Here is an 18,361-nt window from a genome sequence, read left to right on the forward strand (position 1 = left end):
ATCTGCATATTTTAACTATCTGACATATACCATACCGGCAAACTCTCACTTCTTCTAACAACACTAAACGTTATCACGTTCTTAAAGTGTAACACATTCAACATGTTTCTATATTGAGGTAGTGTGTTATGATCTGGTGACCTTGGAGCCGCATGAAACTTTCTCTGGAGTCGGTGGAACCTGTACTGACCGCAATCCTGAACTAACACCGCAACTAGAAGTAGCCGTGGGGTGTGCCTAACACTCCCTAGACACCTCGACACAGCCGGAGAACTAAATACCCCTATAGATGGAAATGGGAATGCTATCTTGTCTCAGAGCAGACCCCCAAAGGATAGGCAGCCCCCCACGAATAATGACTGAGAGTAGGAGAAGAATAGACACACGCAGGTAGAAAACAGGATTTAGCAAAAGAGGCCACTCTAGCTAAATAGGAAAGGATAGGACAGATAACTAGGCGGTCAGTATTAAAACCCTTCCAAAAAAATCCACAGCAGATAATATAAAAAGTTCCACAATCTAACTAAAGACATGGAATGTATATCTGCCACTCCAGAGAATCCAGCAAGACTGAGAAAATACTGACACAATCTAAGCTGGACAAGAAAACACAAAGAATAGCACTGAATTGTGAAGCACACAACATGTGTGCCACAGGGAAAAAGAACCAGACACTTATCTTTGCTGATTTGGCAGAAAGGCAGGAGGAACCAGGCAGAGGTCCTACACCTCCCAACAACAATTGACAACTGGCAAGGACTAATGAATCCTGCACGCCTAAATACCCCAGTCAGATCTTCAATCAGCAGATACACCTGACCAGGACTGCAACTCAGGGGCAACTGCATTACCACCTACAACCACCGGAGGGAGCCCAAAAGCAGAATTCACAACAGTACCCCCCCCCCTTGAGGAGGGGTCACCGAACCCTCACCAGAGCCCCCAGGCCAATCAGGACGAGCCAGATGAAAATCATGAACCAAATCAGCAGTATGAACATCAGAAGCAAAAACCCAAGAATTATCCTCCTGGTAGCCGAACTAGCCCGATTATTAAGGGCAAACTCGGCCAATGGCAAAAAGGCCACCCAATCATCCTGATCGGCAGACACAAAGCATCTCAAATAAGTCTCCAAAGTCTGATTAGTTCGCTCGGTCTGGCCATTTGTCTGAGGATGGAATGCAGAAGAAAAAGACAAATCAATGCCCAGCCTAGCACAAAAGGCCCGCCAAAACCTAGAAACAAACTGGGAACCTCTGTCAGACACAATATTCTCCGGAATACCACGCAAACGAACCACATGCTGAAAAAACAAAGGAACCAACTCTGAAGAGGAAGGCAATTTAGGCAAAGGCACCAAATGAACCATCTTAGAAAACTGGTCACAAACAACCCAGATAACCGACATCCTCTGGGAAACCGGAAGAACAGAAATAAAATCCATAGAAATATGCGTCCAGGGCCTCTCAGGGACCGGCAATGGCAAAAGTAACCCACAAGCACGGGAACAACAAGGCTTGGCCCGCGCACAAGTCCCACAGGACTGCACAAAAGAACGCACATCACGTGACAACGAAGGCCACCAAAAGGACCTACCAACCAAATCTCTGGTACCAAAAAATACCAGGATGACCAGCCAACACAGAACAGTGAACCTCAGAAATCACTGTACTAGTCCATCTGTCAGGAACAAACAATTTCCCCACAGGACAGCGGTCAGGTCTATCAGCCTGAAATTCCTGAAGAACCCGCCGTAAATCAGGGGAAATGGCAGAAAGAACCACCCCTTCTTTCAGAATGCCGACCAGTTCAAGGGCCTCAGGAGAATCAGGCAAAAAACTCCTAGAAAGGGCATCAGCCTTAATATTCTTAGAACCCAGAAGATACGAAACCACAAAATCAAAACGGGAAAAAAACAAGGACCATCGAGCCTGTCTAGGACTCAGCCGTTTGGCAGACTCGAGGTAAATCAAATTCTTATGATCGGTCAGGACCACAATACGGTGCTTAGCTCCCTCAAGCCAATGTCACCACTCCTCAAATTCCCACTTCATAGCCAACAACTCCCGATTGCCGACATCATAATTGCGTTCAGCAGGCGAAAACTTGCGGGAGAAGAAGGCACACGGTTTCATCAAAGAACCAACAGAATCCCTCTGAGACAAAACGGCCCCTGCCCCAATCTCAGAAGCATCAATCTCAACCTGAAACGGGAGAGAAACATCTGGTTGGCGCAACACCGGAGCAGAAGTAAATCGGCGTTTAAGCTCCTGAAAGGCAGAGACAGCCGCAGAGGACCAATTCGCCACATCAGCGCCTTTTTTTCGTCAAATCAGTCAAGGGTTTAACCACGCTGGAGAAGTTAGCAATGAAACGGCAATAAAAATTTGCAAAACCCAAAAATTTCTGAAGGCTCTTCACGGAGGTGGGTTGAATCCAATCATGAATGGCCTGAACCTTAACCGGATCCATCTCCATAGATGAGGGAGAAAAAATAAAGCCCAAAAAAGAAACCTTCTGCACCCCAAAGAGACACTTAGACCCCTTCACAAACAAAGCATTGTCACGAAGGATCTGAAATACCATCCTGACCTGTTCCACATGAGACTTCCAATCATCGGAAAAAATCAAAATATCGTCCAAATATACAATCAAGAATTTATCAATATAAGTCCGGAAGATATCATGCATGAAGGATTGAAAAACAGATGGAGCGTTAGTGAGCCCGAATGGCATCACAAGGTATTCAAAATGGCCTTCGGGCGTATTAAACACAGTTTTCCATTCATCACCCTGTTTAATACGAACAAGATTATATGCCCCCCGAAGGTCAATCTTAGTAAACCAACTAGCTCCCTTAATCCTAGCAAACAAATCGGAAAGCAAAGGTAAAGGGTATTGAAACTTGACCGTGATCTTATTCAAGAGGCGATAATCAATACAAGGTCTCAAGGAGCCATCCTTCTTAGCAACAAAAAAAAACCCTGCTCCTATTGGTGAAGAAGATGGCCGAATATGCCCTTTCTCCAAAGACTCCTTAACATAACTCCGCATGGCGGTATGTTCAGGCACAGACAGGTTGAAAAGTAGACCCTTAGGAAACTTACTGCCTGGAATCAAGTCAATAGCATAATCACAGTCCCTGTGCGGTGGAAGGGAACTGGACTTGGGCTCGTCGAATACATCCTGAAAATCAGACAAAAACTCTGGAATTTCAGAAGAGGAAGAAGAGGAGATTGACATCAAAGGAACATCATTATGAACCCCCTGACAACCCCAACTAGTCACAGACATAGATTTCCAATCCAATACAGGATTATGTACCTGCAACCACGGGAAACCCAGCACGATAACATCATGCAAATTATGCAACACCAGAAATCGACAATCTTCCTGATGGGCTGGCGCCATGTGCATGGTCACCTGTGTCCAAAACTGAGGCTTATTTTTAGGCAAAGGTGTAGCATCAATCCCCCTTAAAGGAATAGGGTTCTGCAAAGGCTGCAAGGGAAAACCACAACGCCTGGCAAACTCAAAATCCATTAAGTTCAAGGCGGCGCCTGAATCCACAAACGCCATGACAGAGAATGATGACAATGAGCAAATCAAGGACACCGATAACAGAAATTTAGGTTGTACAGTACTGATGATAGCGATCCTCTTTGTCCGCTTAGGGCAGACTGAAATGACATGAGAAGCGTCGTCACAATAATAACACAACCCATTCTGACGTCTGAATCTTTGTCGTTCCGTTCTAGACAAAATCCTATCACACTGCATTGGCTCAGGAATTGGCTCTAAGGACGACGCCACAGCGAGCACAGTTCTACGCTCCCGCAAGCGCCGATCAATCTGAATGGCCAGAGACATAGAATCACTCAGACCGGAAGGCGTGGGAAACCCCACCATAACATCTTTAACGGATTCAGAAAGACCCTTTCTGAAAATTGCCGCCAAAGCATCATCATTCCATTTAGTCAACACAGACCATTTTCTAAATTTCTGACAAAACAATTCTGCCGCCTCTTGACCCTGAGACAGGGCCAACAAGGTTTTCTCCGCTTGATCCACAGAATTAGGTTCATCATATAATAAACCTAAAACCTGAAAAAAGGAATCTACATTAAGCAAGGCCGGATTCCCAGATTCCAGGGAAAATGCCCAATCCTGTGGATCACCACGCAGCAGGGAGATGACAATTTTAACCTGCTGAATGGAATCCCGGAGGATCGAGGTCTCAGAGCAAAAAACAATTTACAATTATTTTTAAACCCCCAAAATTTGGACCTATCACCAAAAAACAAATCAGGAGTAGGAATCTTCGGTTCTAAAGCTGGAGTCTGAACAATATAATCAGAAATACCCTGTACCCTACCAGCAAGCTGGTCTACATGAGAAGCTAATTCCTGAACAACATGCTGGCACAAGACTCCTCAGCCACCCATAAATAGAGAGGGAAAAAAGACAAAACAGACTGCAGAAAAAAAAATGGCTCAACACTTTTCTTCCCTTCTTCTGAGATGCATTTAACTCATTATGGGCCAGTTGTACTGTTATGATCTGGTGACCTTGGAGCCACATGAAACTTTCTCTGGAGTCGGTGGAACCTGTACTGACCGCAATCCAGAACTAACACCGCAACTAGAAGTCTCTTTGCTGATTTGGCAGAAAGGCAGGAGGAACCAGGCAGAGGTCCTACACCTCCCAACAACAATTGACAACTGGCAAGGACTAATGAATCCTGCACGCCTAAATACCCCAGTCAGATCTGCAATCAGCAGATACACCTGACCAGGACTGCAACTCAGGGGCAACTGCACTACCACCTACAATCACCGGAGGGAGCCCAAAAGCAGAATTCACAACAGTAGTGCATTTAATTGTGCAGTTAATATTCAAGTTATTCAACAACATTTTAACAGCAGCAACGAGTAGGGGACCCATCATAAACCCCCAACGTAGGACTTGGGTGGGCTACAAGGCATGATATCCTGACCTGGTCTTCAGCCGCGCCAGACGGTTTTTCTTCAGGCCAGTGTAAAACAAATCAACTTTCAAGGCAAACATTAGCAACAGTTTCTTCAAATGTTCCATGTAAAACCAGTAGTATGCACCTAAAGAGGTGTCAACTATTTACAGGGAAGTTCTGATCATGCCTAGTCCGTGATTCTGTAGTTCTTTTAAATTGAAGCAACAATAACACAACCAACCAGTTTAATTCTTAACTATTCACAGTTATGTCATCTTTCTTATTTACTTTTGCTGTTTCCACGGTAGCACTTGGTGCTGGTTACTTCCTGGCCTGGGAAGTTCATGGGCTAAGGTTACTCCTGGTAACACATAAAGGTCATGGCGTTTGCACTCATGTATGGTCAGGTCATGTCCTGTGATTGGAGTTTGTGTGGCCTGCGCACGCACGGTGACTGGTGATGTAGCCACTGCAGTACAGTGCATGTAGTACATGAAGACAGCAGTACAGTGCATGTAGTACAGGTAGACACCAGCATAGTGCATTTAGTGCAGGTAGATAGCAGTACAGTGCATGTAGTACAGGTGGACAGCAGTACAGTGCATGTAGTGCAGGTAGACACCAGCATACTGCATGCAGTTCCAGTAGACAGCAGTACAGTGCATGTAGTGCAGGTAGATAGCAGTACAGTGCATGTAGTACAGGTGGGCAGCAGTACAGTGAATGTACTACAGGTAGACACCAGCATACTGCATGTAGTGCAGGTAGACAGCAGTACAGTGCATGTAGTACAGGTAGACAGCAGTACAGTGCATGTAGTACAGGTAGACAACAGTACAATGCATTTAGTACAGGTGGCAAGCAGTACAGTGCATGTAGTTCAGGTAGACAGAAGCATGGTGCATGTAGTACAGGTAGACAGCAGTACAGTGCATTCAGTACAGATAGACAGCAATACTATGTATTTAGCACAAGTGAAAAGCAGTACAGTGTACTTAATACAGGTAGATAGCAGATCTGTGTACTGTATGCAGTACAGGTAGAAAACAATACAGTGTATTTAACACAGGTAGACAGCATTACAGATTATAGTGCATGTAGTACCAGTAAATCACAGTGCACTGCATGTATTACAGGTAGGGTTTAGTGCAGTACATGTAGTACAGGTTGAGTGTGGTACGGTGCATGTAGGTTAGAACAGGTATATTGTGGAATAGTGCAGGTAGTACAAGTACTGTACAGTACAGGACAGTACATGATATTTAGTTCAGGTACAGCGCAGGGCGGCACTTATCGTACTGCAGGTTGGTGTTGTGGCCTTGCAAGTTAATTTACAGTTTACAGGTATAATGGGCCAGAAAAGATCATAATAAGTTGAAAATATAGTACCATACCTTGAGGCCACTGTAGGCAGAGGGACGCTGTATGTCTGTTTTTACAAAACACAACTTGTGGTGTTAAGCATTGTACTTAAGCCTTAGCATCGAGCAGAGTGTTGAGGACTCTGACATAACACATCACATTGGTAAATTGACTAATAAGCTTAGAGCTGTAACAAGTTCAGATCAAGGAGCATTGCCAATCCATGTGCAGACGTTGTTAGATTGAATAAAGAAATAGAGAAAAATGATTGTTTCTTTGTCACTTAAAAGGAAAAAGGGAACAAGTAAAAGAACAAAAAGGAATCAGGATCTGGGGACGTGGGACAATCACCTATGCCTGTGCCTTCCACTACCAATCTGCCATCAAACTCCAGCCCAGAGCCGAGTGCTTCAGTACAAGGCTCGCACAGGGGCTCCCTTCCTTTTACCAGCCTGTCAAAGAAACAGGATACTTAATTGCAATTTAGCTGTAGGTTAGAGCTAAATCTTCATTTCCTTTATTGCAGCTCAATGTAATTGCATAAATGCTCCCCATGGCAAAAAAGCAATATACTTTATATCAAGCAGAAATGAAAAGCCCCTCTCCGTTATAGGTAGTCAATTAGATTGCTATATGCGTCAATATGACAGACGAACAGTCCTTCTTTGCTAAAAAGTAAATTACCAAGAAAAGTTAACCTTTTATTGCCTGGCTATTTATTTCTCAATAACCAATTGTCGTTCTAAGGGAACAGTCTTTTCTGAGATGTTTAGTATTATAATCCTTAGGCCATATTCACACATCCGTGTTTCTCACTCTGAGTACGGACTGCGATGCCTGGATCTTCTGGGAGTCTCCTGCCCCGCACTTGCTGACATGACAGCAATTTCCAAGCACATGAGAAAAAATTCAAAATTCAAAAATTCCTGGAAAATCCAGTTAAAAATAAAAATATAAATTTATTAGAAATCCATGAAGTATTGAAACAGGTAAAGTTGCGACACGTATCTGTTTTTTTACCATCTGAATTTTTGTCTATTTCTTCTTATAGACTTTATTTGCCTTGCCTGGCCTACTGTCTGGCTGGTATCTCAGTAAGTCCGGGGTGACACTAGTGTATGGCATCCGATGTGAGAGCATTGTATGCGATATGCTGATGACCCTCGGCTCCTGCTCTGCGGAGAGCTGGAGCTGAGTGTCATGCTACTGTGGTCCGAGCCTCTCGCACAGAGAGAATTGGAGCACAGCTGCGGAGGAGGCAGAGAAAGTAATTTCTCCATCTCCTCCACTGCCGACGTCGGCGTATATCGCACAGCACTCGGATTATATCCGAGTGCTGTGCGTTGTGTCACTCACACCCATAGACTTATATGGGTGCGAGTGAGCCGAGACTCGGCCGAGTGTCAGTGACAATCGCAGTGTAACGGGGGCCGGGGTGGTAACCGTGGTGAGGGGCTTTGGTGTTATTTCCACTCCCTGACGCTCCGCTGCATTAATAAAGGAATGTACATTTTGTGATGTGCTGTGTTTGCAATGTATTTCACTCACGTGTGGGTCAGCATTCTCCTCAGAATGCAAAGTCCCGATTTGTCTCAGGAACACGCAATCACTCTCAAAGTACAGATTCATTTTCAATAGAACTTTACTAAATTCCTTCAAGCTTCATTACAAACATCGTCCAATAGTCCTCACAAGTCACAGATGTTCCACTTTCCAAGCTGTCCCTGAACTTCTGTCCTAACACATCATCTGGTACCATGATCTCCATACCTGCAGTATCCTGGATTGTTGGCCTAGCTGGTCCCCGATGCTCTCTGCTTACTTTCCCCTTCCTTGGGTGACATTGAAGGATTATTATGCTTCTAATCCTTTTCAGACCGCAGGTCCCGGACGTCACTGGAGTTTCCCTCAGCTTCAACCGCTGACCACTCCAACTGCCCAGATCACACCAGTCAGGAAGACAGATGTGTCACACTTCTAATCTTCTCTGTTCACTCTCTTCTTCTAGACCAGTTCTCCTCACAGACTCGTTCCTCTCACAAACTGACAGCTCTCCTCAACTCTACTAACTGACTTCCTCAGGGAGACGCTCCTCCTGCCACTACACTGGCCCAGCACCCTTTTTCAACTGTCACAACTCCGGCTGAAACCAGTTCTGATCTCAATCTCCTACTCTACAGTGCCCCCCAGTGTTCTAGCTCGCAACTACACTGCCATAACCCTTACCAATGCTGACCTACCACTGCCACTGACTGTCCCTAGTTTTGTCCCTAACACACAGATATCAGAACAGTGTCAGACATTATTATATTATACAGTGTCAGCTATCATATATTACACAGGGCACAAAGTAAACACAAAACGTACCCGGTTTCATTAGGTAGGCATGCACCGGAATGCAGGGCCCAAACCAGCCGACTGCACACCCCCTTATAGCAGCATACTGTGATTGTTCTTGCATGCCAATTCAGCATGAGAAAATAATCGCAGATGTGATCTGCCCCGTAAATTAATGCTGGTCCAAGTGCTATGCGATGTTTTCTCTCATAGCACTCATCCGTGCTAGTGTGACCCCGGCCTAAATATGGTTGTGGAGAGTTGAATTGGGGAGCAAATATTTATCTTCTATTCGGTGTCACAGATGCGATAGGTCGCAATGAGACACTATACGGAATCATCAAATACAATATTGCAATGAGACACAAAGATCTCAAGGTCAAGTAACACATATAACCATTTAGCTCTAGCCAAAATGAAAAACAAAGTATTATGTAAATGTAAACCTAGAAGCTGTGGTTGCAAGCCAGTGTGACAAATTACCACATAATTATTTATTGTTGCAGTCTTGAGCAACAACAGAACACAAAACCTACAAAAATGACTACATACAAAGTGTTAAATATATAAAAAACTTAATTTATTGCAATATTGTTAAAATAAATTAAAAATACATAAAAATGTGCCCAATTACATCCGAAATAACGAACCAAAGATGATGAGATGACATCAGAGTACATAAGAGGATGATCGTAATTGCGAATAGATTGAGGTGGTGACGATTGCAATAAATGCGGAATGTGCACAATGTGTAAATGGTAATAGTGTCACCTGTGATTGCTGAGAGGATGGCTGGCAATGCACCCACAGGTAGGAGGAAACAAATTGCAATGTGCACTTACAATGTTTCCTTATTTAAAGTGCAATACAGTATAAAGGGTTAATGCCAGTAGAAAACCTCCAAGCAAGCACAGATATTATTACTAATAAATAATAATAATAATAATCTTAATTTATATAGTGCCAACATATTCTGCAGCGCTTTACAGTTTAACAGTTTCAAAAACAACAGTCATAAGTAACAACGTTAACAATACAATAATTAAAGCAACACAAGATGACCCTGCTCGTGAGAGCTTACAATCTACAATGAGGTGGGGGAGATACAAGGTACAAGTGTGTATTTACAATGATGGTCCAGCCATCTTGAGGGAGTGGAGGATAGATGGAAGTAGTGAATGGGCTATACACGCACACTTACACATGAGATGACTTTGAATAGGGAACGTGATAGGCTGCACTGAACAAATGTGTTTTGAGGTAGCTCCTAAAACTGTGCAAATTGTGGATGGTCCTAATATCTTGGGGCAGAGCATTCCAGAGGATTGGCACAGCACAGGAGAAGTCTTGGAGTCGGGAGTGGGAGGTACGGATTAGTCGTTTGCAGAGCGCAGTGGTCGGTTTGGCCAATAGACAGACATGAGGGAGAAGATTTAAGGGGGTGCCGCACTGTGGAGAGCTTTGTGGGTGAGAACAAGTACTTTGAATTGGATCCTATAATGCAGAGGTCCCCAACCGCCGGTCCGCGGACCAGGACCGGGCCGTTGGGGTTTTTCAGCCGGTCCGCGGCGCCGCTGACAGCTACCGTATATACTCGAGTATAAGCCGAGATTTTCAGCCCAAATTTTTGGGCTGAAAGTGCCCCCTCGGCTTATACTCGAGTCACGGTCGGCGGTGGGGTCGGCGGGTGAGGGGGAGAGGGCGTCCGAGGCATACTTACCTAGTCCCGGTGATCCTGACGCTCCCCCTGCCCGTCCCACGGTCACCGGGTGCAGCAGCTCTTCCCCTGTTCAGCGGTCACGTGGGACCGCTCATTAGAGAAATGAATAGGCTGCTCCACCTCCCATAGGGGCGGAGCCGCATAATTCATTTCTCTAATCAGCGGTGCCGGTGACCGCTGACAGAGGAAGAGGCTGCGGCACCGGAGACCAGCTGTCCGGGGGAAGGAGCGGGACGCCGGGAGCAGGTAAGTATTACATAGTCACCTGTCCGCGTTCCACACGCCGGGCGCTGTCTCCATCTTCCCGGCGTCTCTCCTCACTGACTGTGCAGGTCAGAGGGCGCGATGACGTATATAGTGTGCGCGCCGCCCTCTGCCTGATCAGTCAGTGCGGAGAGACGCCGGGACGGGACGCTGAAGAGCTGCAAGCAAGACAGGTGAGTATGTCATTTATTATTTTTATTGCAGCAGCAGCACAGCTATGGGGCAATAATGGACGGTGCAGAGCACTATATGGCACAGCTATGGGGCAATAATGAACGGTGCAGAGCACTGTATGGCACAGCTATGGGGCAATAATAAACGGTGCAGAGCACTGTATGGCACAGCTATGGGGCAATAATAAACGGTGCAGAGCACTGTATGGCACAGCTATGGGGCAATAATAAACGGTGCAGAGCCCTGTATGGCACAGCTATGGGGCAATAATGGTGCAGAGCACTATATGGCACAGCTCTGGGGCAATTATGAACGGTGCAGAGCACTATATGGCACAGCTATGGGGCAATTATGAACGGTGCAGAGCACTATATGGCACAGCTATGGGGCAATTATGAACGGTGCAGAGCACTATATGGCACAGCTATGGGGCAATTATGAACGGTGCAGAGCACTATATGGCACAGCTATGGGGCAATTATGAACGGTGCAGAGCACTGTATGGCACAGCTATGGGGCAATAATGGTGCAGAGCACTATATGGCACAGCTATAGGGCAATAATGGTGCAGAGCACCAGGGAAACAAGCATGGTGCTCCCACTCATTCTGAACCTATGGTAAGTTGAATCACATTCTCATTATAAATGTCATAATTATATGATAAGTATGCACTAAGCTCCATCCCTCCATAACCCCACCCCCATATGACCAAAGCCCCGCCCCTGCCCCACCCCCACCGGGCCATGGAAAACTGGTCTTGCTTAAAGCCGGTCCCTGGTGCAAAAAAGGTTGGGGACCTCTGCTATAATGAATGGGCAGCCAGTGTAACCACTGGCAAAGAGCGTACATGTCTGAATACCGATTAGCTAGATGGACAACCCTGGCTGCTGCATTAAGGATTGACTGGAGAGGGGAAAGTCGAGTAACGGGGAGGCCGAATAATAGACCATTGCAGTAATCCAGGCAGGAGTGGATCAAGGCAACAGTGAGGGTTTTTGCTGTTTCCATGGTGAGAAAAGAGTAGATTCTAGAGATGTTCTTTAGGTGTAAGCGGCAAGAGCGGGCAATAAATTGTATATGGGATGTGAAGGAGAGATTGGTGTCAAACGTAAAAGCCAGACAGCGTGCCGGCTGCCGGGGTGTTATTATGGTGCCACCTACGGAGAGGGAAATGTCAGATTTAGGGAGGTAGGTAGACGCGGGAGCAGAAGAAGTTCAGTTTTGGACAGGTTGAGTTTCAAATAAAGAATGAACAAGATGTTGGAGACAGCGGACAGACAGTCACTGTCGTTCTGTAGTACAGCGGGGGTAAGGTCAGGGGATGACGTGTATAGTTGTGTGTCATCAGCATAAGGATGGTACTGAAAGCCAAATCTGTTGATGATCTGTCCAATTGGGCCCGTGTAGAGAGAGGAGAGAAGGGGGCCAAGGACTGAGCCCTGAGGTACCCCGACAGCGAGAGGAAGAGGAGATAAAGTCGAGCCAGCAAACAAAACACAGAAGAAGTGGTCAGAAAGATAGGAAGAGAACCAGGAGAGGGCAATGTCCTTAATGCCTAATGGCTGGAGCCTAGATAGTAGGAGACAGTGGTCAACAGCGTTAAAATCTGCAGAAAGGTCGAGAAGAATGAGCATAGAGTGGTCACCGTTACATTTTTCTGTCAGAAGGTAATTGGTCACTTTGATGAGTGCAGTTTCTGTTCAATGTAGGGGGCGGAAGCCAGACTGTGAATGGTCTAGGAGGGAGTGAGTGGAGAGGTAACTGGTAAGGCGGGAGTAGACCAATCGCTCCAAGAGTTTCGAGATGAAGGGGAGATTGGAGACTGATCTGTAGTTGTTTGTGCACAATGGGTTGATGGCGGGTTTCTTTAATAATGTAGTAATGATAGAGTGTTTGAAGGAGGGGAAAATGCCTGAGGAGAGGGAGAGATTAAAAATTGTAGTTAGGTGAGTTGCGACGATTGGAGAGAGAGCCTGGAGGAGATGTGAGGGAATGGGGTCAGGTGATGGGATCAAATGTGGAGGGTGAGCCAGGGGAAATGCAAGGAGGGATGGTAGTAACAGCACTTGGTGGTTGGGAGCGGATTTCTTGATGGATGTTATCTATTTTCTCTATAAAGTGGAAGGCCAGGTCATCAGCACAAATATCTGTGATTGGGGCTTGTGCTTTTGGCCTGAGGAGGGAGTGAAAGTTGTCAAAAAGTTTCTTGGGGTTGTTTTATAGTGAGGAGATAAGGGTGGTATAGTAGGTCTGTTTGACGAGGTGAAGGGCAGAGTTATGAGTTTCCTAACATAAATTTGAAGTGGACGAAGTCTTTTAGTGTGCAAGTTTTCCTCCATAAGCGTTCAACACTCCAAGAGCATCGCTGGAGAAATTGAGTTTGATATGTGAGCCAGGGCTGTTTTACTTTGTGTTTAGAGGTTCTGAGGGTGAGAGGCGCTACTTGGTCCACGGTGCTTCTGAGAGTGTCATTGTAGTGGTGTACAGCCAGATCAGAACAGGAAAAAGAGATTGGGGACAGTATTCAGTGTAGGTAGTCTGAAAGTGTATGAGGGTTAATGGCTTGTAGATTTCTGAATGCATGGTAAGTAGGAGTGTGCTGGGGTGGGCGAGGATTTGTGAGTGTGAAGGAGAGAATGTTGTGGGCAGAGAGGGGAAGTGGTGAGTTATTTAGGTAGGAGATTGAACAGTCGGACAAAGACCAGATCAAGGGTGTTACCGTCCTTGTGTGTCTCAGAGGTTGAGAGCTGTGAAAGGCCAAAAGAAGTGGTTAGTCACAGAAGCTGGGACGCAGATGTGGAAGTGGGGCTGTTAATGGGGATGTTGAAGTCTCCCAGGATAAGGGTTGGTAGTTCTGAGGGCATGAAGTGCGGCAGCCAGGCTGAGAAATGGTCAAGGAACTGGGCGGGTAAGCCTGGGGACCGATATATGACCACTTCTCTGAAGGCGAGGGGACGAAAGAGCCTGATGGTGTGAACCTCAAAAGAAGGGAATGAGAGTGATGGAACTGGGGGAATGACCTGGAAAATACATTGCGGGGACAGGAGTATGCCGACCCACCACCAAGTCTGTTTGTGGGTTTCGGGGAATGGGAGAATTGTAAGCCACCATGGGAAATAGCAGCAGGGGAGACAGTGTCAGAATCCTGGATCCAGGTTTCAGTGAGGGCCAAAAGATTCAGAGAGTTGTTCAGAAAGTAGTTGTGCAGGAAAGGAAGCTTTTTACATACAGACCGTGGATTCCAAAGGGCACAATTAAAAGAAGGAGATGAGGGAGTGCAAGTAATAATAATAACATTAGTTTAGTTTCGATATGAGGTAGGGTAGGGTAGGGGTTGAGGTTGGAGGATGGTGGACCAGGGTTGGGGGAGCTGTCCCCCAAAATCAAACCAAACTAGTCCTAATATAGTGCACTAATATACAGCAGAACATGAGACACTCACATCCCTACATGTTATATCTTAGTGGCCCGAGATTCACTTTGCCGTGGCTTTGTCCAAGGGGCGACATGACATGACTATCTTCCTCTTATGTATCATAATATTTTATATGTAAACCACTTACCTTGTGTAACACTTCCATCTCCTCTTCTTTGGTACATTTTTAGATGTAATCGCACACGTTTTTTAACGTATTTATCTTTTCTTTTATAGCTATGCTGTGATTAATAAACTTTTTTGATATTTTACACTCTGTATGCGGTCATTTTTGTAGGTTTTGTGTATGATGAAAATGTTTAGTTTCAGGTTTCTGCATTTAGTGCAGGTTATGGTGCGGCCCCCCTTCCTTTGAGCTGGAGATTACATTTATATAGCTCCCCACTAGCTGTGTGTTCATGTTCGGGACCCAGTCCTGTTTGGCCCTTATTCATACTGATATCACTATGACACATGATAAGGTTTTAATGCGATAGGTTAGGACCATCCCAAATTTGGGTACACCTTGACACTGGTTGGATGGCTTTTACAATCTTTTTGATCAAAAACAGAGTTTACTAAAGTACCCAGCGCTATTTCCAAGCACTATTACTTTCAATTATTTACTTTGAGCAGGATATTTGTTCATTTTGTTTCGGTCTTAAGTTATGTATGTTTAATGGTGAGTGTGAACATGCTCCTATTTTGCATGGATACCAACTTATACTCCAGATATTTTTTTTCGGTTTAGTATTATGAAAATGTATAAAAATGTTGTGTGTATGTACTCAAGTGGATGTGATTGTTCAAAAATGTTTCAAATGTGCCTGTGACATATGTACTCATTGTGAACCGACAATTGATGTAAATAAATTATATAACATGGATGTATGTAATGATATTTTTGTTGTTCAGAAATTACCAGCTGGAAAAATTGCCAGTCTGAGTAATTCATGATAAGTTTTTCAGAAAAAAGCAGAGAATAATAATATATTATTATTATTATTATTATTATTATTATTATTATAATTATTTATGAATGGGCATAATTTCCTGAAGCACTTTACAATTTGGAGGGGACATGTACAAATAATTTCAGATATTACAAAGTAACACAATATTCCCAAGAGAAGAGTGGCCCTGCTCACAAGATCTTACAATCTTTGAGGAAATAGTGGTTGATACAAAAGGTCAAATGTTTTGCCTTGGTTGGTAAGTTCCAAACCTCTTTAAGGCTAAGTTCACACGTAGCAGAATTGCCGCGGACATTTCCGCGGCAATTCTGCGCCTCCTGCCGCGGGTATATCGCATGCAGAATTTGCATGCATATACCTGCAGAAAACTAGCATTTTGCAAGCATAATTAGCTTGCAGAATGCTAGCGTTTTCCAAGCGATCTGTAGCATCGCTTGGAAAACTGTTTGACAGGTTGGTCACACTTGTCAAACATAGTGTTTGACAAGTGTGACCAACTTTTTACTATAAATGCAGCCTATGCAGCATCTATAGTAAAAGGTAGAATGTAAAAAATAATAATAAAAAAAAAAAGGCTATACTCACCTCAGCGGCTTCCGTTCCTAATGCTGTGTGTTCAGGACCTTCCATTGACGTAGCGGTCACGTGACCGCGGGTCATGTGACCGTGACGTCATCGCAGGTCCTTCACATACACCTCGGAAGCCTCTGAGAAGGTCGGGCCGCCAGAGGGTGAGTATATCGCTATTTTTTATTTTAATTCTTTTATTTTTTACCATTTATATGGTGCCCAGTCCGTGGAGGAGAGTCTCCTCTCCTCCACCCTGGGTACCAACCGCACTTGATCTGCTTACTTCCCGCACGGTGTGCACAGCCCCGTGCGGGAAGTAAGCAGATCAATGCACTCCTATGTGTGCAGAATCGCCGTGATTCCGCAATTTTAATGAACATGCTGCGTTTTTTTCTGGATTGCGATTCCGCTCAGGAAAAAAATGCAGCATGTGCACAAAAAATGCGGATTGCATTCTGTTACATAGGATGCTTAATGTTAGCGTTTTTTTCGCGGTTTTATAGCGTTTTTATAGCGAAAAAACGCGAAAAAAATGCAAAAAATCTGCTACGTGTGCACACAGCCTAACAATATATAATGTTATTCATGTAAAGCTGCATGAACTAGTCACCAGCCAGTATCTGTGTATGTCCAGATATGAAGGGTCCATGGCATGTGGGGGAACAGAAAGGGACCAAATTTTAAGGGAAAATGTATAAATGGAAAACTAAGAAACATTAAATTATTGAGGTAATGTGATAGGTCTGCCTAAAAAGATATGCTTTTGGAACATGCTTAAAACTGTGGACCCTGAGTATTAATTTCTGGGGAATTGCATTCCAAAGAAGAACCAGAAAAGTCTTTGAGATGGGAGTGTGAGGTTCTGATTATGGATATTATTAGTTTTACATCATTGCAGTAATGGAGAACTTGGGTGGAGTGGTAGACAGAGATGAGGGAGGAGATGTAGGTAGGTGCAGCACTGTGAAGAGCTTTATGTGTGAGCGTGATAACTACCGTATATACTCGAGAATAAGCCGACCCCCCTAATTTTGCCACAAAAAACTGGGAAAACTTATTGACTCGAGTATAAGCCTAGGGTGGAAAATGCAGCAGCTACCGGTGAATTTCAAAAATAAAAATAGATGCTCCATACCGTTCATTATGGCCCCATAGCTGTGCCATATAGTGCTCTGCACCGTTCATTATTGCCCCATAGCTGTACCATAGAAAGCTGTGCCATATAGTGCTCTGCACCGTTCATTATTGCCCCATAGCTGTGCCATATAGTGCTCTGCACCGTTCATTATTGCCCCATAGCTGTGCCATATAGTGCTCTGCACCGTTCATTATTGCCCCATAGCTGTACCATAGAAAGCTGTGCCATATAGTGCTCTGCACCGTTCATTATTGCCCCATAGCTGTGCCATATAGTGCTCTGCACCGTTCATTATTGCCCCATAGCTGTACCATAGAAAGCTGTGCCATATAGTGCTCTGCACCGTTCATTATTGCCCCATAGCTGTACCATAGAAAGCTGTGCCATATAGTGCTCTGCACCGTTCATTATTGCCCCATAGCTGTGCCATATAGTGCTCTGCACCGTTCATTATTGCCCCATAGCTGTACCATAGAAAGCTGTGCCATATAGTGCTCTGAACCATTCATTATTGCCCCATAGCTGTGCCATATAGTGCTCTGCACCGTTCATTATTGCCCCATAGCTGTGCCATATAGTGCTCTGCACCGTTCATTATTGCCCCATAGCTGTGCCATATAGTGCTCTGCACCGTTCATTATTGCCCCATAGCTGTACCATAGAAAGCTGTGCCATATAGTGCTCTGAACCGTTCATTATTGCCCCATAGCTGTGCCATATAGTGCTCTGCACCGTTCATTATTGCCCCATAGCTGTGCCATATAGTGCTCTGCACCGTTCATTATTGCCCCATGGCTGTGCCATATAGTGCTCTGCACCGTTCATTATTGCCCCATAGCTGTGCCATATAGTGCTCTGCACCGTTCATTATTGCCCCATAGCTGTACCATAGAAAGCTGTGCCATATAGTGCTCTGCACCGTTCATTATTGCCCCATAGCTGTGCCATACAGTGCTCTGCACCATTCATTATTGCCCCATAGCTGTGCCATATAGTGCTCTGCACCGTTCATTATTGCCCCATAGCTGTACCATATAGTGCTCTGCACCGTTCATTATTGCCCCATAGCTGTGCCATATAGTGCTCTGCACCGTTCATTATTGCCCCATAGATGTACCATAGAAAGCTGTGCCATTGCTGCTGCTGCTGCAATAAAAAAAAATGACATACTCACCTCTCTTGCTTGCAGCTCTGTTATGACCTGGTGGTTAAGAGGCCACACTGATATGACCTGGTGGCTAAAACGCAACATGGAACGAGCTCTGAGAAGGTGGTATCTCTACTGACCGCAGTCCCTAATCCTAACAACAACACTAGTAATAGCCGTGGGATGTTCCTGACTCTCCCTAGACACCTCTTCACAGCCTAAGAACTAACTACCCCTAAAGAAGGAAATAGAAAGCTATCTTGCCTCAGAGAAAACCCCAAAAGGAAAGA

Source organism: Ranitomeya variabilis, chromosome 5 (genome assembly GCF_051348905.1).
Source record: "Ranitomeya variabilis isolate aRanVar5 chromosome 5, aRanVar5.hap1, whole genome shotgun sequence".
In the NCBI taxonomy this organism is placed as follows: Eukaryota; Metazoa; Chordata; class Amphibia; order Anura; family Dendrobatidae; genus Ranitomeya; species Ranitomeya variabilis.